This window comes from Lycorma delicatula, chromosome 1 (genome assembly GCF_047948215.1).
Source record: "Lycorma delicatula isolate Av1 chromosome 1, ASM4794821v1, whole genome shotgun sequence".
Classification (NCBI taxonomy): domain Eukaryota; kingdom Metazoa; phylum Arthropoda; class Insecta; order Hemiptera; family Fulgoridae; genus Lycorma; species Lycorma delicatula.
The window spans coordinates 186,833,860-186,860,676 of NC_134455.1; the positions used below are offsets into that span (position 1 = coordinate 186,833,860).

Sequence of the window (26,817 nt, forward strand, 5' to 3'; positions counted from 1 at the left end):
ACCAGTAGACACAGCGTTGCAAGATCGCTCGCAGTGTTACCAATCTCATTACTTTTCTCACACACCTCATTTATTTAAAACACTCTCCCTTCTTTAGTTAGAGCCTTTACATATTGTTTCATCAATCCCAGTTTGATGTGAAGTGAAGCTTGAAGGACTTCCCGTTGATCAACCAAACTTTTTCATATTACATTTTTGCTCCCAGATTCTAGTAATACCCTACGGTGCAATGTTCTTTCTTTCTTGTCCTGGCTGTCCCATTCACACAAGAAGTAGTGATATTTGGTGTATCCTCCCTACTGCCCCAGAAGCATAGAAATTACTTTAGGTCACTACACATTATCCATTCATGATCATAACATATCAGTTTAGACAAAGCTAATTCTAAATTCTCGTAGCATTCTTTCAGATACACACAGTGTCCTACCAGCACTGAAGCATATTTGTTGCCATTATGAAGAATAGCAACTTTCAGGCTTGTTTTGGACAAGTCAATAAACAGCCTCCATTCATGCACATCACACTTTGTGTTCAACTGCTCCATTATATCAGGAACATTGTTAAATTAATCTTCCATCTTCAGAAAAGTACGGAGTAAATTCTTTTCTCTCTATCTATATCATGAGAAAGAAGTGCAAGGGGCCAGTAAGATTTTTTCTTTTAATCTAGATTCTAAAAGTTCTACTGAATGTTTAGGAAGACTTAAATAATCTCTGACCAAGTTATTCAGTTACATGCTGTGAAAAAAGTTGTAGTTCAGAACTATCAGAAATAAAATCATCATTATCATTGTCATCTTCCTGTAACTGTTGTTCAGTATATCTTCTACTTTTTCTGGAACTGAAGGTACAGGCACACTAGGGCCATGAGGTACAGGGTGTATTGACGAATAACAATTTGGATACATAATTTCTTTCTTATTTTTAAATTGAACCCTTGAACAAAAGTAGCAATCATCACTGTGATTTTGTGGTTCTCTCCAGATCATTGGTACTCAAAACTGAAAAGATTTTTTTGTCCATTTGCGTCGTTCTTCCACACAAGTAGAACAAAATGTATGAGGGGCCAATATTTTATCTTGGTCACCAAGTTTTACCCCAAAGTAGGTGTTGTACACTTTTTGACAAAGTCTGTAATATTTCTTTGACATTTCTTTATCAAAAATCTAACGGAAGTTATTTGGTGAATTAATACAACCCTTTGAAGTCATTTATAAATATAAAAACACAAGGACAGCACAAATAAAATAACTTCTAAAAATGAAAGAAAACTAGACACTATTGAAGGTTTAGAAAACTATTTAATACTAGTAAAACCTTTCAACACAATGTTCTAATTGTGAGTGATTTATTTTTATTTCACTCGTTTTACTGTATCGAACCAAAATTATGAACACTACTTGTATTCATTTCATATAACCAAACCAATAATAAAGTATCAAAAAAATTAACACAGGTTTAATTTTTTATTCAACGTTTTATGAATAAAATATATTGATTATCAATTTGAGATTATTTTAATAAGTTGATTAAGTGAAAAAATGACACGATGGAATTTTTTTATTATTTTTCCTGAAACCTGCACACCAAAATCTGTAGGAATCAGTTGGTAGTTTACAAACAACTTTTACATTGTTAACCTGTGTTATTACCACAGTCAAAATTATAATAAAACATATGTATTAAATTTTGAAAAAAAAAGTTTAATGATATTGTTATCAGTATAGTATTATATTTATAAATAATATTTTACAATAGTTGTTTCCAACCATTTAATCCCTAACTTTGGCAATATAAAATGCTTTTATTTTAAGATTGACGGGGTTACGCTAACTAATTGTATTGGCCTATTGCAAACTGTATGTTTGTTTACATACACTAACTACTTAAAATGTAGCAACTGTTTGTTGCATGCTGTCACAAGAAAAATAATCAGTCACTTAGCATATAGAAACCAACTGAAAAAAAGAATTCCTTTTTAATTTTATATCTTCAAACATATAAGAGACTTAAGCCTCTTAAATGCCCAGTGTTTTACATGTGTTACAAACTTAAAATTGAATGGAAAAAATACAACAAGAATTAAAAAGTTAATCTTTTATTCTGAAATATCAGTGATCATTATTACACTGACATTAAGTACGTATATACCATTTTAATTGGCTGACATACTTTTATTCTGCGACTCAGCAGCACAATGAAAGTCCATATTTGCATTCTCTGTCGAATCTTTATATTGTATGCAGTTTGATTTTACACAGCACTGCACCCCTGATTTATAACACTGAAACAAAAATTTTAATTAATAAGTAAAAATTAAAAATACAATGAAGACAAATTTTATATTCTTTCTACCGCCTGAGCTGATTACAAGATCTATCATTTTATTCCTATTGACAAAAATTTGAAACTGCCTAATTAGTATTGATTCTGCTTCTAAAATCAGGCATATAACAAATAATCTTTATCTATTTTTTTCTTATTTAGGGTAAAGTTTTAGAGTGGTAGAATATTTTCCTATTTAACTTATCAATATTTAATTATCGATTTGGATTTTTCAGGTAGAATATTAATAAACCAAACCCAGCCTTACTATTGAGCTACCACAGAAAACCTGTCAAATATAGTATGACTGACAATGAAGTATCTCTCATACTCACAGCACCTCTTGACACCTCTTTTCATTGTTAGATGAGCAATAGACTTGTAAATTTATCCTGGAAATACTTTTTTTTTTTTTCATATTTTTGACTGCATAGGATCACTTTAGTCAGTACATTATCCAAGTCTCTTTGAAGGGACTATTTGGATCTTGTGGTCTTCCCGGTACTGTTTCATATGTTCTGATTGCTGTTCCCTTCTGATGTTGAAAATGTTCATGTTCTGAGTTTCTTTCTTGTGACTGTGAAGTGAGTCCATTTTTGTCCTTGATTTTTTTAATTTAATTTTATCTTGTGGTATCTTCTGGTATAAGGTCAATTCCTTCTGAACCTCTCTTATTTCTCTGATACATCAGCATCCTGTCTTGATGTTTTTCAAGTTGTGAATGGACTATACTATCTGTTTTATAAGCCTTGATTCTTGTATCCTCATGATGTGCCCAAAGAATCCTATTCTCCTCTTATGGATGGTATCAGTGATAGGTTCTAATTCTTTGTACGCAATTTTGTTCAGCATGATCTACCTCTGCCCATTTTTCTGGTACTTTTTGTTGATGCAGGTTCTTCCAAGGCTTCTTTTGATTTTATAGTCTTTGATTGTTTGTTCAGGTGGATGAGTGTTTCTGCTGCATATGTGGCTTCCAGTTTTATAATATGTTTTAGTGTCTTATTTTTGCATTTCTGAATGGACTTTTTTACTCTAGGTATACCAGCTTATCTAGATTGTTTTTCTTGTTTGAACTGAGGTTTTTTTCATTTAGGTTGTTTGTTGTTATTTCAGTGAGGTATTTAAATTGGGTTACTATTTGACTTTATTATTGTTTAAATTTACTTCTTTTAATTGTGTTGATTTTTGGAGTATAATTTCTGTCTTTTCCACTGATATTTTGAGACCAATTTTATTTGAAATGTTTTGAAGTTTTAATATCTATGTTTTAGCTTCATTAATCACATTTGCTAGCAGTGCCAAGTCGCCACACCAAGACAGTTTGTTTTTGATTTTTTGGCCTATTTTTATTTTTGAGGGCACTTTTTGACCTATTCCCTCACTACCATTTCCACAGCACAATTGAATAGTAGCAGTAAGAGTTCATCACCTTGGTGCAGTCCTGCTTTGATCTCAAATGGTTCCAAGAGTTTGCCTCTGACTTTCACTCTTGACTTAATGTTTGTAAGAATCAGTTTTATCATGTTTATTAATTTTGAATGTAGTCGGAGGTATCTTGGAATTTTTCGTACAGATTCTCTGTGAATGCAATTGTATGCTTTTTAGAGTCTACAAATGTTATCACCATGTCTCTGTTTCTTTTTCTGTTGTGATCCATTATTAGCTTGAGACTTATAATCTGGTCTGGAATGCTTCTCCAGGATCTGAAACCTCCTTGGTATTCTCCTAGCTCTTTCTCAAATTGCAAATCAATCCTGTTGAGGATGATTCTTGAAAGAATTTTGTGTATTGTGTGTAGGGAAAACAGATTCTTGTTAGAATCTGTTTTCTTTGTTTTTTGAGGATCAGGTGGATGAGGGCAGTTGTCCAGTGTTCTGTTAGTTCATCTTTGATTCATATGTTGACAAGCTGTTGATGAAGGGTGATTTTGTTGGTCTTCCTGCATGTTTCCAGATCTCTACAAAGGTCTGACTTCTGCTGTTTTGTAATGCTTCATCTCACCCAGTGCTTCGCAGACTTCTTTTATTGTGGGAGGGTTGATATTTTTCGGTAGTGTTATTATTGCTGGTGTTAAAGTTTAGGAGTTCTATTAGTTCTTCAGAATTTGGAAATACATATATAACATAAAATAAAAGTTTAAGTATAAAAATATTACATAAAAAATATATATACATGTACTAAGTATTAGAAAAATGTCTTATGCCTTGCTATTGATTTTACATATATGATGTGTAACTATATTTAAAATTTAATAGTTCAAATTCAGGAACAATTGCTATGATTTTAAAAGAAGCAGTATTCAATTATCTAGCTGTTTTGAGTTTAACAACTACAACGACAATGAATAATTTAAATAAAATCAAGATCTTTTAGATATATGTCTTAATTTTCTAACTCAGTTTAATTTTGTTGCCTGCCAAAAAAAATAATATTAAACTATCTGCCATAATTTAAAAAACGTAATTAATATAACCCTAAGAAACCTAAAGTGTGTGTGTGTCCTCTATGCAAGGAAGTACTTGTATAAAATTCTTATGGTAGCCAATTTCATGTGATCAAATATTAATTTGCCACCGTGGGTCAGAAAATATTATGTCAATTTGTTGATCAATGCCATGTTTTTTCTTATGATATACTGATATATTGTATGTTTACATAATGTTTCTTTGAGTATACACGTTTTAAGAAATTTCTGTATACAAATTCTACAGGCTAGTACTAATTTTTCCATTATGAGGTATGTTGCTTAAAACTTTAGTTCTATATTTATGGGTGATCCTTATTAGTAATTGTCCAGTCTGACACATATATCAGATAGAAATAAAAATTATTTCTAATTTCGGGTTTAACTTCTTTTCATCCCCTTTAAATACTTTAACAAAACCAGTTTAATTATATTTTTTGTAACAAAATATTTCACATTTGCAGGTTTCCAAAAAGATAATAAACAATAAACATTAATCAGGATAATTTTGTGCTTAGTTTTTCTATTAAGAATATAACTGTGAAAAATTTAAGATTTCTAAGTATTCAAGAAGTTGGAGAATTACTTATTTAGAGTTTACTCATGTAGCTACACAGGTTAACTGAAATTTCACTGCAATATTACAGGATAAGAGATTAATATATGCAAAAATAACGACAGGTTCCAACCAATTATTTAAATTTTTATTAATGGTTATAATTGTTATTTCACAGGTACGGATGACCATAGTTGTGTTAATTTATAAAATATAAAAAATTAGAAACAGTAATAAAAGACTTCTATTTTATATCAATTTATTTCACATCTAATTTTTCAGAAATTAAGAAAAGAATAATCATATAAAATTCATATCTTTCCAGCAGCATCAAAAGTGCTAATATTCATCTTCCGCGCCCCCCCCTCTTCCATCTTAAAATTCCTCAATTTCATTCTGCTAAAACTGTGGAAGGGATTATGAAAACAAACTTAAGATATGTACAAACTCACAAATATACATCATGAAACTAGAAGTACAAAAATCACCTAAGTTGTATGAAACAAATACTGAAACTGCTGTGCTACATGGTAAAATTAATGTTATTGAAAGACCATGAGCATAAAAAAGTTTATTTCAGTGATAATGGGGAGAGGTTGTTTATGTTTTGTAGCAGTAAAATTAAAATATTCATATTAAACTATTCTTCTTTTTATGTGAAATAAAGTTTGTGTATAGTGCTCTATAAAATCTGTATATTTTTTCAATACTTTTCCCATGCTTTTTTAAAGATTGTTATCATACTATACTATTAACTACACAGTTGTAAAACAAATATTTCAGTTTTTATTTTATATCGCAACTTTATTGTGTTGAAAAGTCAACAGGTTGGTAACATATTTGTTACCTAAATTTACTATTGATTTTTTATTTACCATTATAAAAATACCTTTTTATTGGTTGTGTACGGAATCTTTACTGATATAAGCAATATCTTATTTAATCTTAGCTGTTATAAACAGTTATTATTAACATTAGTTTTATGGGACTAAAAAAACAATTAGACCATTATAACTGATATAAGTTTGTTTTTTTTTATTACAACTGAACAATTTGTCAATCGATCAATTAGATCAGCCAAAAGATAAAGTAATTTATATTTTATAGGGTTTGAGGGAGGTATTATCCCTTACACCATGAATAAGAGTTAAAAGCTGTTTCTGATGTCTTATTTATAGAAATATAATTTAAAAGAAGGCATAATTTTTTTTAAATTTAAGAAGCGAAATTCCTGATTGTTTTGTGGTGTAGGCTTTAAATAACAATTTAAAAAAAATATTTACTGGTGTTATTTCTACTGATAATTATTTTTTGATAAGCTGAAAAACACATATGAGTAAAATTTTCATAAATTCCTACTCTCTTTAAGATATAGTATTCTCTCTCTGCTTTTATTTAAATTTAATAAAAAAAAAGATATGTATAGAGTAATTATTTTGTTTTTCCAAGGATTGTACAATACAGGTTCATATAAACACTATACTTCTGTTAAATAGTACATTAATTAATTTACCTTACAACCAGGCATAATGCATTTTTTATTTTCCAGCTCATAAATACAGGAATCTGGTGTAGAGGAAACATACTGAAAGACTGTAAGTTGTAACAAAAATAGACTGAAAACTAATTGTTGCATAATATAAGAGTACATTCAGCAGTTTATAGCACAATATCTAAAAAAAAAATTAAAAAAGCATAAATATATAAATAGAATTATTATTATGAGTACTAATCATAAAAATTGTTGAACTATGAAAACAATTCATAACTATAAAAGCAATGCTAAATTTCTTTCTCCGTTAATATTCCTACTGACAGAGTCTCTGATCCTAATTAAAAAGAATGAACGTATTACTATGACCAAATAAATAATTCCTTATCCCCCCCCCCCTATTACTGATTACAATGTAAATAAACAAAAATAATTATGTTAAAATTAAATTGAATATAAAAAAAAACAACCAAGGATTACATAACTAAAGGTTTCTAAAGATCCTGATGATATTTTGCTATGTGATAGAATTTAGTAATATTTTCCTCGTGTAAAACTTAATATCTCTTTTGATTCACTTATAAGGGAATAGTAAATAAGATTTCAAAAATTGTTTTAATGTAATTTGGAAAACATCAAAATGTGAAATTGGGTACCCCCAATTACCTGCTTGTCTGTAGAGGCCTAAAGCTGAATGCAATTATTATCTCATGAACAGAGCTACTTTGGCCTGATTTATTTATAGATTAGTTAGAAATATTAAACAAAATATAAAATGACGATTATCTTTATTGTGACCATATTCTGTTGTTGGATCTGGGCCAGAATTTAACATAAGCTGGAACTTGTGTTGAGGAATATTTATTCAGTTTTATAGTTTTTAGAAATCTGTTTTGAAAAATGTAATAAAAATGCTAAAACAATTAAATTAATTTACATCCTCTTCCGTAAGTCCAACTGACTTAAAATTTTAAATAGTGTTAACAACTCACATAATATTACCACTGTACTAAATTTCAAGTTCCACAATGCCCCCACAAAATTGAAAATTTTAAATGGTCTACTCCCTGGTCTGATTAAATATAAAATTCAGTGGCATCAATGTTCCTCATTTAAAAATATTTTAGACAAATTTCAAGTTTAATGTCTTGTCATTTCAGAGATATTTATCAGAATGCATGCCAACATACTTACTATGTCCAAATGTGCATATATATGTATACATTCTTCCAAAATTATTCTTGGATTTTTTTATCCTTTTCTTTGAGAGGGAGTCATGAAGCATCAAGATTGCCAAAACCCCAACCCCAAAAATTTGACTCTTTACTATTTGTTCTCATTTTAAAGTATTAAGTTTCTTTTTATTAGTTTAAAATAATTTCTTTTGTTAGAGTAACTGAGAATAGGTTCCTTTGAAAAACATTTTAACTAAGGATTTATAATGATGGTTACAAATTGTATTTCATTGATATGTTGCAATATAATCTGTGTAATTTAGTTTAAATCATTAACCCTAAGCACTGGCACAGTGTCTGTTCCTTAATTTTTTGTGATGTTATCTCAATGCAAAGATTAACATTTTTAATGAGATACCTAATCAACATTCCATTTATTAAATAAAAATTTAATTTCTCTTATTAAAAGCTTTTATTTAACTCGCTTTAGGAATAATCAAATCTTGCAACTGCTATATTTTTTTATATATCGTATGAAAATCATGAAATTTGGTACACGTATGTAACTTCGATGTGTAAAAATAAATATTTTTACTTTTTTTAGTCTTAAAAAAAAAATACAAAAAAATTACAAAAATATATTTGATTACATATAAAAAATTACTTTTTAAAAAAGATTTTATTTAATTAATATTAATATTAACATTAATAAAAAAGGAAACAAATAAGAAAAACCCTCTAAAAAGTAAAAAATAAATTATATAAATATCTAATAAATAAATAAATGTAATAATTATTAAATTTTAAAATTATAAGTAATGAAAATATTTAGTTAAATAAAAGCGTGACACAGTTTTTATAACAATGTTTTCGAATAAGTATTTATAGACATTTGCTGTATTTTAAAATATATTTTTTGTTTAATGAGGTTTAGTATATGTATATACTTTATTTATCTGTAATAAAATAACTCAAGTTTTAATTCTTTGATGGTTCAAATTTGCATCGAGATGACCTTTAAGGGTTAATAAGATTAAAAATAAAAATTAAATCTAGAAATCTTGCACAAAGTTATTACATTTTGACGGTAATCTGAAAAATTATTAATTATTATCATTATTATAATTGTAATCGTAATTATGAATTCATTAAATAAAAATTCATAATTAATTAAAATGAAACTTTTAGCGGAAAGAGTGGGTTCTATTTGGCTTAGATTACAAGCAGAATTCGAAGATGAACTTCAACTATGTGAGAACATGTACAAAGAAAGCGAGTGGGTGCATTTTCCCAGATTGTTACTTGTAGCTAGTCAGTTTCAACTGGAGAGGTTCCAGGAGACCTTTCCGCCTTCTCGCGTCGTTATTGAAAATGAAAATGAAGATTAATTGCTGTAAAAATAAATGTTGTGTTTTAAATAAATTATAAAAACTGCGCCACGCTTTATTTAACTAAATATTTTTATTACTTTTAATTTTAAAATTTAATAATTATTACATTTATTTATTTATTAGATATTTATATAATTTATTTTTTATTTGTTGGTTATTTATTAGATATTTATATAATTTATTTTTTACTTTTCAGTGTATTTTTATATTGGTTAATATATTATATTTTTTTGTTTAAAATTCTCAATTTGATTTAATTCATATTTTTTTTACTTTTTAGAGGGTTTTTCTAATTTGTTTCCTTTTTTATTAATGTTAATATTAATATTAGTTAAATAAAAACTTAAAAAAAATTATTTTTTATATGTAATCATTTTACATTATTTACTGGTTACAGTATAACCGGGAATTCACCGTACCTCTAAAGTTAACGAAAAGTATGTGTTAGGATATATGTTTACAACAAAGTATTTTCTTTGGGGTAGGTTAGCAACAGTTTTTTACAACGTCACATACTCTAAGTAAAAGTCACAGGTTAAGCTAAAATGGCTGATACGAGTAGTTACAGCGTCAAGGAGAGGTAAGTGACAAGTGTATGTATGGATTTATAAACGACAACATACGAATCAAACAATGAAGCTAATTGGTGACATGTTTCGGCAACACTTTAATAAGCCATAAGCCGCCACCACAAAAAGCAACAATGTTGGCTTGGGAAAAACGTAAGTTTGAATAAGGGAGTGTTAAAAAGAGGCCGCAGAGTCGACGAAAGTTAACGATGTTAGAAACGTGTACTGCTGTTGCAGTTTCCATTGAACATTCCCCAATGAAATCAATTCGTAAACGGTCAACTGAACTTCGTATACCGCGGACGACAATGCAAAACCATATGAAAAGGGACTTGAAAGTTAGGCCAATTCGTTCGATGTTCATCAATGAGCTGTTAGATGCAGACATGGAACGTCGCGCTATATCCTGCGGGGCTTTATTAGAAAAATTCCCTGCTGAAATGCATCGTGGAAAGGTGCTTTTTACTGACGACTCTGCAAACTATCGCAGTTCGCGTGACAGAAATGTGTTAGTTTGGGCGAAAGAAAATCCTTATTACGCAACAGAGTTAGAAAGAAATCCACCGCACATCATGATATGGGCTGGAATGTGAGCAATGATGAGGGGTGGAATGAGAGCTCGTCATTTGTTTGGTCTTTATTTTTTTTACGGGCCAGTGAATGCACAAACTTATTTAGAGATGTTTAATACCACAGCTTCAAGAGAAGGATCTCGTGGAACGAGTATGGTTGCAGGAGAATGGACCACCTTCACATTTTGTTCTATCAGTCCGCACGTTTCTGAGTGAAAAATTTCCAGGACGTTGGATTGGCCGTGGTACTCCAGTGTCACCAGCTCCGATATCATGGCCAGCATGAAATCCTGATCTCACCAAAACAGACAATTCATTATGGGGAATTATCAAGTCATACGTATCTGCACGTCGCTACCCCACAAATGAAGAATTGCGAGACGCTGTGGGGGATGCCTTCCGTAACCTAACACCAGAAATGCTCAATCGCATGTCACAGAGGATGTGGGAACGTAGCCTACAGAGCTGGCGTGCAATATGAGAGTGAATACACAGACCCACTGAACCATTAAAATTAATACTATGTTAAGTTTTTTTTTTAATCGTGGCACAGATGGTATATAATATTATTTATGAATAAATAATTTTTTTTTTCAACCTTGCCAACAATTTTGATTGTATTGCAAGATTTTGTATTGATAACGGAATAAACACAGTTAAAGGTACACTAATTTTTTGTGGATATTTTTTTAATAATATTACTCACTGAAAAACTTTTGTGTTTCTGTTGTGTATTATTATTAAATAAGAACAGAATAATAAAAATCAGTAAATATATTATAAATAGATTAAATTATCAAAAATTTATACAAATTGAAATAAACATTTCTTTATTAAAAATAATCTATTTCTGCTTAGGAATTCACTCAGGCAACCACTATTATTATAAAGGACCTACAAAGATGTATTATTTTTATTGTCATGCTTTCTAGTAATATGTGTATGAAGTAATGAATTACCTTTTAGTCACATAATTTATTTTTAATACTAGTTGGAATACATTTAAGATTGTGAGTCCAAAGGGGAATGCAGGTGTTTAGTAACAAATGCACATGTTCAGTTCTCTTAACAATTTAGCTAACTTGAACATTGTGTTTGATCTTTTAATAAGTGCTTTTAGTAAAATTTGCTGTTATAAATTTAATTTTGTTCAAGTGAGTTGAGATGTATTCTATTTTCCTGGTGAATGTAATTAGAATATCTATATTAAATGGGAAAGCATGGTGACCATGTCAAAAATGGAGTACTGGATTTTTTGCATCTTTATCATGAAAAAAACAATTTTGGTTTTCTTCAGAGACATTTTAGAGGACTTATTAAAAAAAATTTGTTACCTACAATGCATGTGTAAATCTGTGACGATTAAGAACCATCAAACTCAATTTTTGACAAAAATGAGTTATCAATGTCAGTGAACTTCAAAGTGCCTAATTTTCTTGTGTAACAATCACCAATGTCTTATCTTTATTTCTACGAAGAGATGTTTAGTTGCAATCCAACTTGCATCAAAGGAAATTTAAACAAAAGGTGCTACTTTCTGGGGCAGTAAATACCAAAGTAGATATTGGTTAATGATTAACTAAAAGTTTTTGAACAAGAGCCAGCAGTGTTGACATAGATATTTCTTGCACTTATCAGATATAGCTTTTTTATCTTACCAATGTAGAAACTGGTTGTTACTGCACGAAACAAAAGCCAGCAATTGATATATGATTTTTCTTTTACTATAAAAACAGGTGATATCGTAACCTAAGGCAGTGAAAGGTTTCCAAACCTTTCTGAGTCATAGCGCCCTTTTTCAATTAAAAATTTTCCATGGCGTCCTACCCTGTAAAAGTATGACTACTTGTAAGTAAGAGATAAAAATAAATAAAACTCCTGTATCTTCATTATCTTTTTACTTCATTAACATTAAATCAATAATTATAAATACCTTGGTTCAATTAATTATGAAGCTTTTAGAATATTTCACGGCACCCCTGTGAAGAGGCCATGGCTTCCCAGGGCGCTGCACTACACAGTTAGGGAACCACTGACCTAAGGGTTACGAAATAATATTGGCTAGTTTTATTGTGACTTATTAAAATGTTGAATGGAAAACATTTTTAGTCTAAAGGTAAAAACGTGATTGAGTTATTTAAGAAAAATTAAGATGTTGAAGAAGATAAATCAGGTATGTTGAAAATCAATGATTTAATTATTTTCTATTTACATTTTATTATTTCATAACTGTATCAGAGATTAAATTTTCTTTCCACAAGTTTCAATAAAAATTTTCATCTAAGTTTTATAATATATATCTACATCGAAACACAATTGTTATTATTTTGAAATATGTGTGCTAAAATTTTAAATATTTATCGTCAGATTAAAATTATCATGTTTTCTCATGTAACATTGTTTTAGCTTAGGTTAGGTTTAGGTAGATAATAATGAAAATTAGCATAACATTATCTGGAATTGCTATCTTCAACAATAATGTTTTTAATTTTAGGTTCAGATTTATTAAATGAAATAAGTACTGAAGTGGAAAATGATTTTCAAAAAAATTATCGAATCAGTAGTTAACTTGATAGAAGAAGGTGCAATAGAAACTCAAGTTTCAAGTAACCAATCTTTTATTTTTAATGATGGGCCAACAAAAATTTGAAATAGTGGAATGACAAAAAATTATTCACTATTCTTATTTTTAATGATAACCTATTTCTTTCTGACAGTTCTGATGTGTATGTTCCTTCTTCACAAAGTGAAATTTGTTTGCTAGTGATAGTGATAATCAAAATCTACAAAAAGAAAATGATTACTTTAAAAAAAATGAGTAATCCAAAACATTAAAATGACACTACCATAAAAATTGATTTGCAAGAAAATGCACAAATAAATGGAATAAGTTCATCAGCCGACAGCCTGGAAGAGGAACTTAGGATTAAATCAAGTAAAAAGGTAAGGAATCCAGCCAAGTGGGGTCAAAATATTCATAAAAAGGCAAAAGAGTAAGGAGATGAATACGAATTGAGTGGTAAGAAAGTAAATTTTTTAAAACCACCATGACTGTTGAATGAAGTGTTATTAAAGTGTCATTAAAAATGAATGAAGATCAAAGAAAAATTATATTTTCTTCCTTCTACAATTATCTAGTGAAAGCCAAAACCAGTTCTTGGGAAATACACCAGAAGAACTTAAAAAAATAACTGAAAAGAATTCAAAATATTGACATACATGCAGAAAGCAGAAAACAATTTATTCATAAATATTTTTTTAAATATCCTCATAAGGTTCTAAATTTGAAGTTTGTCAGACAAGATATTTAAATACATTGGATATAAAATTAGCAAAGATCCAATCCATCGGTTGCCATACGAGAGGTGGTGGTGAATCTCCTTTCCTTTGCGGTATATACTTTACCAACGAGAACATTATTTTTTATACAAGACAGTTAATCTGTTTTACGTAATCGTAGCAAACTCCATATTCAATGAATCGTTTAACTTAAAGGCCTTTACACGTTTATCGTTTTCACCTTGATCACCGGAAAATACTATTTCTTTATTGACGATGAGACTAATCGAATTGTTTCCACATTTAAATTCAAAGTAGAATTTGTCATTATTCATCGGATCGAAGATCATCTTCGTAATTACATCACCGTCTTTATCAAATACATGTCCAAGATCAACAATGTATATATAACTGTAATTTAATTTGAAACACATTGGTGACAAATGTAGTTTATCAACCATAACATCTACTTACTTAATTAGCTCCATAATACACGCGACGACGGTGACGATGTAAACACTCAAAGTGCACACTTGTAATGAGGTAATTTGCAGCGTCTTTGAGGCTGTTATCAGTTATGAACGACCTTGAACTTGTACGAACAAGTTTATCAATTAATTTTAAGAAATGCTCGCACACATCCGGTTATTAATTATGGACGACTTTGAACATGTCCGTATAAGTAATTCTAAGAAACGTCCGCACACTTCTTTTACAAACTTAACTTTAAATCTTCAGTGATACAATCGTCTTTCATACTGTAATAAGTTAGCTTCATCAGATGATGTCGTACAACTTTCATTTCCCCTTCGGTAAATCTGTTTGTATATCTTTGTTAGTAAATATAGCTGAAAGCGTTGTCCGAAGAATCAGTCGTATAAAATGACACAAATGCAAACCTCATCATATTGTGTAAATACCTTTCTCATATCCAACAATATGTAGTTTATCCTGTTATGAAGATCGTCCAACGTCTTGTACGGTAGTTTATTGAGAAACAATCTTCATCGTTGAAACCGTTAATAAATGATATGGCGTCCATCATCACACTGGAGTGATTGACCAAAGGTTAAGTTTAGATATTTATTTTACCTTCAACTTTTCTCCCACAACTTTCCGCAATTTTACAAAATAACCGGCAGAGTTCGTTGTCATCGATAACTCTACAAGCGAACGGAGAATTATTCCATAATTCGAATTTGTTTTCTCGGAACAACGTTTTAAGTTTCTTCACGTTTCCATTAATCAATTCACACGAGCACAAGTATTCAGGTAGCTCACGATCACAATAGTCGAGTTTCTTACAATCAATTGTAAGAAACTTCATCATCACAGTGCTTGATAAGCATCATAAAACAATGTTTACATACGTACGATGCAACCATTTTCAATTCGTTAATTAAATCGGTAAAAGTCTTTTTAATAACCATTACTATAAATCTGATAACTTTTTGCACAAAAACAATACGTCTTTGTAATCGTTCAACGCACGATTAGTCTATATGATTCTATCGTTTAACTTTTTTAACTTCTCTAAAATATACGGATATCACACTCGCTCAACATAACCCAATCGATGATGTCCGGTAACTCGTGTTCGATATCTTCTATGTTCATCTTATACGATATGCCAAACATTAGCGTATTTGATAAAGTGTCGGTCTCTTCGATTATTGAATTCGGGAAGAGTACCGTTAGAATATCCTTTATATAGCTTAAGTTTGTGATCGGACCACCTGATAAGAAAGACACCAACATTGTTGATACCTTCATCTCCTCACCTTGAATGATGGCCTGCTGCATAACCTATTGTTTAATATACGTTAGCCCCACCACCAATACAATGTCTACAAATTCCGTCAACAGCATCGATCTTCGAACTATCGAAATATTCTTGCAACCCGCTGTGAATTTCATCAAAGGTAGCGTTGTAATTGAAACTTACTGTAACCGCATTGAAACGATCTACATCAATGTTTGTGCTTAAAGCGTGCGGAAACGTACGTACTCAGTTTTCATCAGATGTCACAATGTTCTTACACGACGATGCGGAAAAATCTAACTAACCACACCGATGCAGCTGTTTCAACATCCAACGTTAAACTGACTGCATTCAATCATTAGGCCTCTTTTATTGGTTGCGTTTCTACACCACCATAGAGGTAGCAACCACGGCGCGTTGAGATTTTTTTTACACGACTGAAATCTCTCCCCAGTAGACCTACTATAAAACAATCGTACTTCATTTTGTATTTTTTTTCTATTTGTTTTTGTATTTTTTTTATTTTTACTTACGAATGGAAGCAATAAGGCTATAACTATAATTGACCTCTAACCAAAAATGTGGACACATTAGCGTCTTGTGTCTGAGCTTTATAACGGTAGTCTTCGTGGTACAATAGAATCGAATGAAATGTTTTCCTTGATGCGGTTCTTACAATGTTGTAAATTGTGCGACTTAAGTGGTTCGTTGCACCAACAACATTTTACACATAATTTGTTGAAAGAACAGTAATAACCGTTGTTGGCCAATTTTTTTGTTTTCTGCGTTTGTATTTTCAAACGATCCGCTTCTCTGATCAGATCCAACGGCTTTTTACATAACTAACCATTCCATGTAGAAACATCCAGTTTTTAACGCACATTTCTCACTTGTGTAGAGGTTGTGATACAGACAATTTACGATGTAATTTGAACTTGGTTTCGGTGCGTCTTCCGGTATCATCCGATCATGACGATGAAATCGTCGAAGGAATTCGGATTTCTCCAGCCCCTTTGTGCATATTGTAGCGAGTTATGAACAAAACGTTTTCATATTATCTTCGCTGTATACAGCCTCACAGTAATCCCAATCGATTTTGTGAAAATTTCTCTCTAACCATGCAGCTATCTGTTGGTATCTAGATTTCATCTCGGACCTCGGGTACGGCGAACAAAAATGAAGAATTATATAACATCCATCTCCAACGACAGCGAGTTCTTTAACTATAAACTCATTGTGATTGCCGAGGAAGCCGTGATAGTCGATTACTCTTCCCATGACGAGCGCTCAACTGCGAATGAGGTCTGACGCGTCTTTCCCTTTATTGTATCACATTAGTTAGTGGTTGTATGATTGAAATTATCCCCACCACTAATCATAACTATGATGGTGTAAACATTTCCCAAATTACATAACCTTTTTCACTACTCCCGTCAGCGGAGTGTATGTTACGATAGTATCATGAGTAATGAGACAGTAGGCGGCCGTACTGGCCGATATATTGTTTTTAGTTTCAAAGTCGATAAGTACGTCGGTGGTTCCCATTTTAAGCGATTCGTTCTGCTTGGAACAATCGATTACGATCAACGGTACATTATTTCGGAATTTAAAACTGTTAAACGGTAAGCAGGACATTCATCTTCTGACTTGTAATAACAGAAGCGAAAGCTGGCAAACATCTCATACATCATCCTGTAGAATATCGTACGGATAGTAGTGTGAATTCAAATACAGTCGTACGTTTATCAACTTACACATATCGAAATTAGTCACGGCCTTTGCGGTTTTAGTCTTCGTTTATAGTCTCTTCTATCGGTCTGTAAACCGAATATCACATATGTTGGTTTCTCCGTTTGCGATCACATCTTTACCGTTCAAGAATGTATGTTTGTTTGTGGAAGAGCCGGATACTCATGGATCTGCCATATACGAAAAGCAATCGTCAACGGCCTATCTCGTTCTATCTCATTTCAACAATTGCAATCTCATTCACATTGAATCGGTGATGTAAACATATGGAATTTTCTATGCCACCTTCGTCACCTTCAACTTGGAATCGGATGCCTCGTTCGAAGATACAAACACGTCGTTGGAAGATCTAAGCGAAACCAATTCTTGTTTCGCGTTCAATATTTTGTGTTTATTGTCTTCGGTGAATCCCATTATCATACGCAGAGGCACATAGAAGCAAAATCGTCCCGTTTTTTAAATTTATCCGACACGTTAAGCTTTCAACCGAAGTTTTCCAAAATATTTTCCTCACTTTTACGCAATGACAGCATTTTTTTTTTGTCGTTGTAATTCCAAACTTTTGAACGCGACACATTTCCGTTCCGTTTATTTCATATCGTATCTATTCAAGTAGAAATGAAACCGCGTTGTTGGTCAATGTTGATTCCAATGTCTTTTTATCACCGTATTTGATAGTCAATGTACCTTCGACCATTAAATAACTTTTACATGGTAACGTGTACACGTCTTGTTGGTGAATCGGTATCCGGATTTAATCGTTGTTATAAGTAGACGATGCGTACAGTAAATGGATATGATATTCAAACTGAGTGATTGTGTTATCAAAAACACTTTCATCAACGTTCAGCACGTCCATTATGATTTAGATATACATTATGATTATGATTTACTATAAAACCCAGTTTGCGAAGGAACAACATCGATGTCTTCAGCAACAACAATATCGATGTTGGTCCTGCGATGATAACCCTATGGTGTTCAAACATCGACTAACGGTTTGCGTTCCGTACCGCTACTGTATATAGTCCCATCTTCTAATCTTCGCCTTAAATGTAATCTTATGGTTATGCTCTCTCCGCGGATATCTACCAGTTTCTACTGTCATTTGTAAAATTTAAAGTGATCTCGTTTATAGTCTTTGTATTAACCGCTAGTATCTACCCTTTATGTAATTCCAAGATGTCGGACGGAAAAATGTAAAATAACAAATTACTGAGCTTTGAAACAATGTAAGTTTTTTGTTTTACAAAGAAGGGTTTGAACCTTTATTTCATTCTATTTAAATTAATTTTTTATATTGTCAAAGATTTAGGTTTTATCTAATTTTGTCTTCAGAAATAACTAACAATTTTTAACTCTGGCTTTAAACATTCATCAAACACCTATTCTAATGACGTTATTGAAGCCATGCAACTGAAACTTTATGTGGAAATCAGGAAGCAATTTGGTCCTTTATCTTTATACACAACATAAAAATATTCCAGAATTAATAAAAAGGTCTAGTTTCTGTAATAGTGATATTCTAGTTTCATCCTGACAAGACTGTTTAGTGAGGCTAGTTGTTCAGCGTTCTTTATTTAGTAAGTGAAGTGTACATTGAATTATTTATTATTTGATTAAGTAAATAAATGGTAATTTCTATAATTTTAAGACTCGCACCAGCAACAGTAGTGCTCTTCATCATACTCACTTTCAGTGAGTATAATGCTGTTCAATGGCTCCAAAAGATATTTGGAAGAATAGTTCCATTAAAAGAAAGAGAGCAGACTATAATTTTTAATAATTTTATAGCATTTCATCTTATTGTTAAATAAACTGGTTTAACAAACCAATCTGCAACTTCCAGAAGTTTTTTCTTAGTTATGAAAATACAGATGCAAATTAAAATAATAAATTAAATAGTGATAGTTGTTACTTTCAACTTAATTAGGGAAGAAATACATTTTAAGCACTATCCATCTTTCAAGAAGTTTCAAAAACATTGAAAGATCTAGATATCTTGATCAAATAGAAATTGATACTTACTTTTTTCTTATAGTTAGTAAAAATATGTAAATTTCTGACCAAATTTCTGAGTATTTTTACTATTTTTTTTTGTTTTAAATTTAATAATATATCATTTTAATACTTTATGGTAACTATAACATTTAGCTTATTATAATAAATTATACTTGAGATTATCATATTTGACTGGTTCTGTTTTTTTTTAAATATGTCTAAAAAAAAAAAAATAAAATAAAAAACTTTTTACCTTAATCATTCCTTGAGAAAGCTCAATGAATTTTCATTCTATGGACTAAAAAAGATAGCTAGGTAGATACACTCACTTACAATGCTTTTATAGGTATGGTTGCATACAATATAATCATTTAATCATGAATGCATTGAATTAAAGCAATTGTTTTGTTAAAACTTTCTTAGTCAATTAATACAATTCACAAAAAAATTACATTAACTTCTTTACATTTAATTATTTTATAATATGGGAATGTTTTTAATTAAGTAATTATTGAATAAACTTATAAAATAAAGCAGTTTAGATTAATAAAAACGTGATCTTGAATATAAATCAGGAAATCTGATGATTCATTAAAAAAATACAATTGTAACTATTTATTAAAAAAAAAACCGTGAACTAAACAATCTAATAAAACATCTGAAAATTTCCTTGTATTCAGAGTATAAATTAAATACTTGCTCACTGGTAGTGACCTTGAATAAAAACAATAAATAAAGTAAAACACTTACTGGTAGTGACCTTGAATAAAAATAAAATAAAATAAAACAAACAAAAATCTTACTATTATCAATCAATTTATTTTCATGTAATTATTAATTGTGAATAATTTAGTTTTACGTATTTGTCAAAATAGAATATAATGTTAAAATTTCAGAAATATATTATTTGTTAAAATTCTTATATCCCTAATGAACCATATTTTTAAAAAATTTATGCAATTTTATAACTATCTATCAATCTATAGAACATAAACTTTCAGCTCTCAGAATCACGCCAGATAAATTACACACTGCTTCATCTTTATAAAAAGGCTTCTGGATGAATTACAAACAAAAAAATATTTAGGCGAAAAAAAAATGGCTACAACTGAACACTATAGACAAATTGTTGGGGCAAGTTACAAAAATAAAATTACAAATAGCTCGTTTTTGCCAAAAGAATATTGGACTTTACTTTTAACAGAATGAAAAACAGAATTATATAACCATGTTCATAAAAACAAAAAAATGCATGAAAACACTATTACATATTATTGTTTTGTTAAGACAAATGCTTTGCACAAAATCTCCTTGTCCGATATTTATATACAACAATCCTTAAGTAAAGTATAGGTAAACTTATTACATTAAATATTTATTTTTATCTTATTGTTTAACAGAGGATTACCTTAATATTTAGTAGACGATTACTGTTTTTTGTTAATGGAAAACAAATATCTTGAAACTCACTGGCACAAAATGTAATCTGGGTTATCACAATAGAAAGTTCAACAGACGATTATTGTAGAATGAAAAAAACATTAATATATTGAAATTCATTTACGAAGGATGTAATCTGGATTATAATAACAAAGAGTTTAATGGACGAAAACACTAATATCTCGATATTCGGTTGCACAAAATGTAATCTCACAATCGTGGATCTTATATATGTCTACATGAGTTCCTTTAAGTTAATATTTTATCATACAATTATAGAGAAGAAAAAACAAACATAATGTTCAAAGGATTTTTGACATAAGAAAAAAAAAATTAATATACTTGTTGACTGCATGAAGTGTGAACTTTGATGAGAGAGAGAGAGAGAGAGAGTGAGAGAGAGAGAGAGAGAGAGAGAGAGAGAGTGACTGTGAGAGATGATGGTTGGAGAGAGAGACGACGCACAACGAGCGATGGACGAGAGTGACCACAACGAGAGACTGTGCTGAAGCAGAAGAGAGGTGAGACTGGCTGAGAGAGAGACACACACACACACTGAGAGATCGCGAGAGAATGACCTGACTCGGAACGGAACGGAACGCAAGGATGTCGGAGGGTGCAATACCCTCATACTTTTCGCAGTATACGGACTTACGTCCTTTGCTACTGGGTGATTCTAATGGACTGGCGGTTATTAATAATGGTTGGGGTTTATTCGTTTGTAAAGTTTGGATTGCGTTCCGATCCAATGGAGGGTTTGTCGGTAGGGGCCCGATGGAACAATGTGCTAATAAGCTTATCTTCCATGACGCACTCCATTTCAGCCTAGAGTGGGCTGAAATCCTTTATTTAGGTGGGCGTCCTCTCTTTAGGAGAGTACGTCGGAGGCTATTTTTGGGCTTACACTTTGTCATTCACTTTTTTTTTCTTTTTTTTGTTCTTAAACACCCCCAACAATCCCGGCCTCCGCCGTTAGGCTATGCGCAGGAATGTCGGAGTGTCGTGGCAGTCGACTGCCTCCCTGTCTTGCCTTTTCTTTGGCGTCCCATCGGGGTCCTCTCAGTTTCATCAAGATGCAGCAGCCCACCCTTCTGGACGACCACTTAGAGGCTACCTTCCCGTCCCTACACTAGGTTACCGGCTACGCATTGCGCGAAGCCAGCAAACCGCCGCGTCCCCCTCTCACACCTGAGGGTTGTCATTCACTTAATTCACTTCAATTTAACTTGGTTCGAATTAAGGAAATGTGGTTGGATGGATTGCTCTGGGGCGTTGCGTCCCAGAGCTATCTCAGTCATTAGAAAATAGATTGGATTTACTAGTCTGAGCGCGATATACCTCTATTAAGGGTTAGATGTCTGCCCGCCGTAACGGCAGGCAGGAGAGATATACATAACGCAGGTTGTTTTTCGAGCGCCCGTGCGCCGGGTTGGTGACAATTTTGAATAAGACCTGACTGGAATGGAATGCAAAGTTGACGGGAGTTTATTTCTCCCTACTTATCGCAGAACCTGGACAGAGTCCCTTGCTGATGGATTCTAATCGGGCTTGTTTTTTTAAGGGTTACTTTAAATGACGGGTCTAATTTTTTAAGTTTTGTTTATTATTATTTAGTTAATTTAAGACGGATTTAGTTGCATTCCAATCCGTTGTTGAACCAGCGTTATCGAATCCATTTTATGGGCCGACCGCGGAAGGCTAGGCTTATGAAGCCTGTCCTCCCGACGTAATTCCCCTTCAGACCGTCTACTGAAGTCCTTTCCGTGCTAACGTTTCATAGGCTAGCAGGAATACGCCACAACGGGGCACTAACTATGAGGAGGGAGCAATGCTACCCCTACTGCGTTGGAGTCGCAATTGCTGGGTTATTTTACTCTACTTGTAAGTTTTAAAAAGGAGAGGTTGTGTAGAAGCTCTTCATCCGCTTCTGCTATGGCTGCCCTTCAGGACGCATCTCTGCTGGGCTCTGTTCCGGACTCCAGTCCGTGATGTAGACCTGACTCTAGTGGTGAGCCGGCTCTAGTGGTGAGTAACGGCGAGGAGCCGCTAAATCATCAGGCGCCGAGTGCATCCGAAAGGAGCCGAGTGAATGTAACATGTTTACGTTTAGTTCTTCTTCCCTTTTTTTTTATTTTTATTATTTTTTTTTAAACATTATACACATGAAATAATACAGAATTAAATCGTAATAAATAATCCATACAAAATTCTTAAATAAACAAAACATCAACTGAACATATATTTCATTAACTTCAGTGTATGAAAAAATTTCTTATTTATAATTTATATATTCATTAAATCGAAATACTGTTAAATTTTAGATGAAAATAAGTCAAATACCAAACCAGTTGAAATAACTTAAAAACTGCTTTATGCAATGGCGTAAACACAAATATCTACAGAAATTTCATTAAAAACACAAAACAGAATAAGATAAATAATAACAAAATCAAAACACTCATGCTTACATTAATTACTTCAAACAAAATTTTCTACAAATTCAAAAAAATCTACAATATTGCACGCATAAACATTAAGAAACAAAAAACATGTTTTCAGCACATAAACAATTAAATTTGATTTACCTCTGACAAATAGACTTTACTGTTCTAAATATAACAATTCTTTATAAGAAAAACCATCCCAACTTTCTACAGTGATAGAAAAAAAATTAAAGTATTTTTTACACCACTACTGAATACTTTTGAAAACCATCTCATTCAAGCCAGTCAAGCATAAACATAACTATAACATAAAAGTTTTTCATGTGAACAACAAAGTTTGTAAAGGAAGACCCACTTGAGCAACTGCAAAATATATGTAAAATTCAAAAACCACACTCTAAATTCTAAATGAACAAACAGTTTAAATAACAAACTCTTTAAAAACTTTTCATAAACAATAAAAATCTTTCAAAGCACCGAAGTCATGTAAAATAATATCACAATAATCACTGCTCATGTAAAATAATATCACAATAATCACTGCTCCCAGTGATATCTGATGAAGTTTAGCTTAAAGCAAAAGCTAATATAGACAAAGTAAAATCTTTGTCAATTTTTTCTTAAAATAAAGCTTGCTGTAGTCAATTTCTAAAAGATTTTCTTGGTTTAATTTTTTTGACAGAACTAACATTTTTTAAAACAGTAATAAATGGTTTTTACTTATTGCTAAAAGAGAAATTTCATTTGAGCAATAATTCTAAAGTATGATAAAAACACAAAAATAATAATGAGTTAATATAACACATACAGCAGAATATAATGAGCCAGAATCTGAAGTTCTATAATTATTTCTTTCTTTCTTTTGATCCCTAGCTGGTGTTTGGATAGGATCGACTCTGAAGCCCGTATGCTGCTGTGGATGCCAATAGTTGTTTGACTCACTAAAAAGACACTTACATGCATAACAATTACAATTAATGAGGCCAGGACAACAGCCATTACATGGCTGTTGTCCTGGCCTCATTAAGGTTTAGCCTGCAGTTTTATATCACCTATCTGCTTGATCTACATTTTCTTTGGAGCTATTCATTGGGCTCTCCAATGGATAGGTTGTTCATACCAGAGGAGTTTGTATGGTAATCGGTTTTCACTCATTCTACAGACATGGCCAAACGATCGCAGTCTTCGTTTTTGAATTTGTTCCTCAATTGTTGGCTGTTGTTCACAGCAGTGGCGGATATCGTCATTTTGGTTGTGATCGTGAAGTGAGACTCTGATGATCTGGCATAAGCATCGCATTTGGAACACTTCAAATTTGCTCAGGTCTGTCTTAAGTAGTGTCCATGTTTCTGCTCCATACAATAAAATTTGCAGGATCAGACCAAAGACAAACTTTGGTCTTCAGCAAGATGTTGCTTTGTTGCCACAAACACCTCTTCAGGGAAGCAAATGCTGTGGTTGCTTGACCAATTTGACTGTGGATTTCCAGCGTAGCTCCTACTTTCTTCTGGACCAGTAAGCCCAAATATTTGAATTCTTGCACGTGTTCAATTTGCACACCATCCAGTTGGACAATGGCACGTGAGCCGTCTGTTGTTAGTCATATGTCTTATCCACATTTTTTTTAAGGCTATAAAATTGGGTAAAACGAAAAATATCACAGAGAATATCATTGGCTTCAGCATCACTGTCTGTGAACACGCCACTGTCATTAGCAAAAATCAAGTCAGAAAGCAATTCTCTCCAAACTGAATTCCTCTTCTGTCCTGGAAAAGTCGTCGCATTATGGAGTTAACTATGATGTTAAAGAGGAGTTGGGAGACAATGTCTCCCTGGCGGATTCCTGTCTGGATGGAAAACTCCTCAGACAGCTCATTTCAAATCAGTATCTGGCTCGACAATCCATTGTAGCTCTTCTGGAGATGCTTAATAACTTTTGGAAGGATGGGCTCTGTCTTCGATGCTTTCCAAAGTGCCGGCTAATGGATGCAGTCAAAGGCAGATCACAAGTTGATGAAGATGATAATTGCTTGTTTTCCACATCAAATTCTTTCTTCTATTAGTTGGTGAATGCCAAATTTTTGTCACAGAATCCTCGGTTCAGTTGAAAGCCGGCTTGCTCCTCGCGGCTTTATTATTATTTTATTGTACTACATTGATTGGCTGAATTAAATAAGACTTCTTGAGGAGATTTGGGCAAGCTTTGAGTGAAACTGAAGAATTCTACAAGAATCAAACATTTATAATTCCATTTTAATTTATTAAATTACAATAATTTAAAGATGGTGACAAAATAAAAATAAACAATTATTTTCTCTTATTCAAGAAGTGTAATTAAACAATATTTTTTAAATATAAATTTTTTAATATAGTGCAGTTTTTTTTTATAAAGATCAGTTTTTAAAAAGCTGACAACACAGTTGTAGGGATACCTGTCACGCGGCTTTTTTCTGATGCACAGCTTACATACTTGTACACATACTTAATTTAAAACAAAACTTAATTTAAAATATTTATCATTTTATTTAAATATAATATTTTTTGTTTATTTAATTAATTGATTCTAACTAAAGCGCGCGGGTGTGGCAGTACTAGCGACCACTTAAATACTTCGTTACAATTGAAATATTATTCATTTATTTAATTCTAGCACTTACCTGTGACATCACAACATACAGATGACTACAGCAGCTGTACATCAGTGCTTCCTTGTGGTGAGAAGTGGTACTATTAACACAGTGACCCACTTAGCCACTGGTTTATTTAGAGCATTTTTTGGGATGGGGGTGCGATTTTGCAAAAATATTTATGCAAATATTATTTTTTTAATTGTTAACAGAAGTGCCTAAGAAAAATAAGACTCTAAGTAGGTTAAATCTCTGGATACTGAGACACTCCTTGACCTTTTAAGTTGAAAATTTAATGGCATAATGCCCCATATATAGAAGTAATCAAGTTTGGTCAAAATTGGTCAGTAGTTCAAAGGTATAAGGTGATCTGTAGGGCAACACCGAACATACACATATACATATGAACATTCAGAAAATTTCCATTCAGTTTTTGAGTTCCTTAGGTGTCAAAACATCAAGATCTGGTGAAAATTGTATATGCCAAAATTGGACCAATTACAATAGTTTCCCTTCTAAATATAGTGCTAGATGGGAAAGTAATCACATTCTATTTTACTGTGTTTTTGTTTTATTTCAAATCTAGATAAGCTTCTAAAAACACTGCTTGTATAAAAAAGCACTCAAAAGTACAAAAGTTAAGCACTATCTTCATAAAAATAACAAAAAGGAGTACAAAGAAACTTTTAATAGAATTTAAATTTTAAAAAAAATCAATTACAAAATTATGAGAAAAAAGAAAAATCTTTCAATCATTTGTGTAGAGCTATTTAAAAAAACAACTATTTTTCATTAAAAAATTAATAAATCTATTTAAATTATGTAGAATGCAATGAGACCATGAGAGGATCGTTTTTTACTAATCAAAAAAGAATTGTCAAAATTTATACATTAGTATGGCTTGAACAGATAAATAGCGAAAAGTAAATATTTGGGTTGAATTGAAAACTTCCTTCTTTTACTAAAGTT

At 31.6% G+C, this 26,817-nt stretch overlaps 1 long non-coding RNA gene across 1 annotated transcript; it reads right to left on the minus strand.

Annotated features, from left to right (window-relative positions):
- Window positions 1–2,081: 2,081 nt before the first annotated feature.
- LOC142318231 (uncharacterized) lies at window positions 2,082–19,754 on the minus strand. Its single transcript, XR_012754856.1, has 3 exons — window positions 19,591–19,754; window positions 6,861–7,020; window positions 2,082–2,283 (listed from the first exon to the last, which is right to left on the minus strand). It is a non-coding gene; the product is annotated as an uncharacterized LOC142318231 (long non-coding RNA).
- Between the last annotated feature and the right edge of the window lie 7,063 nt (window positions 19,755–26,817).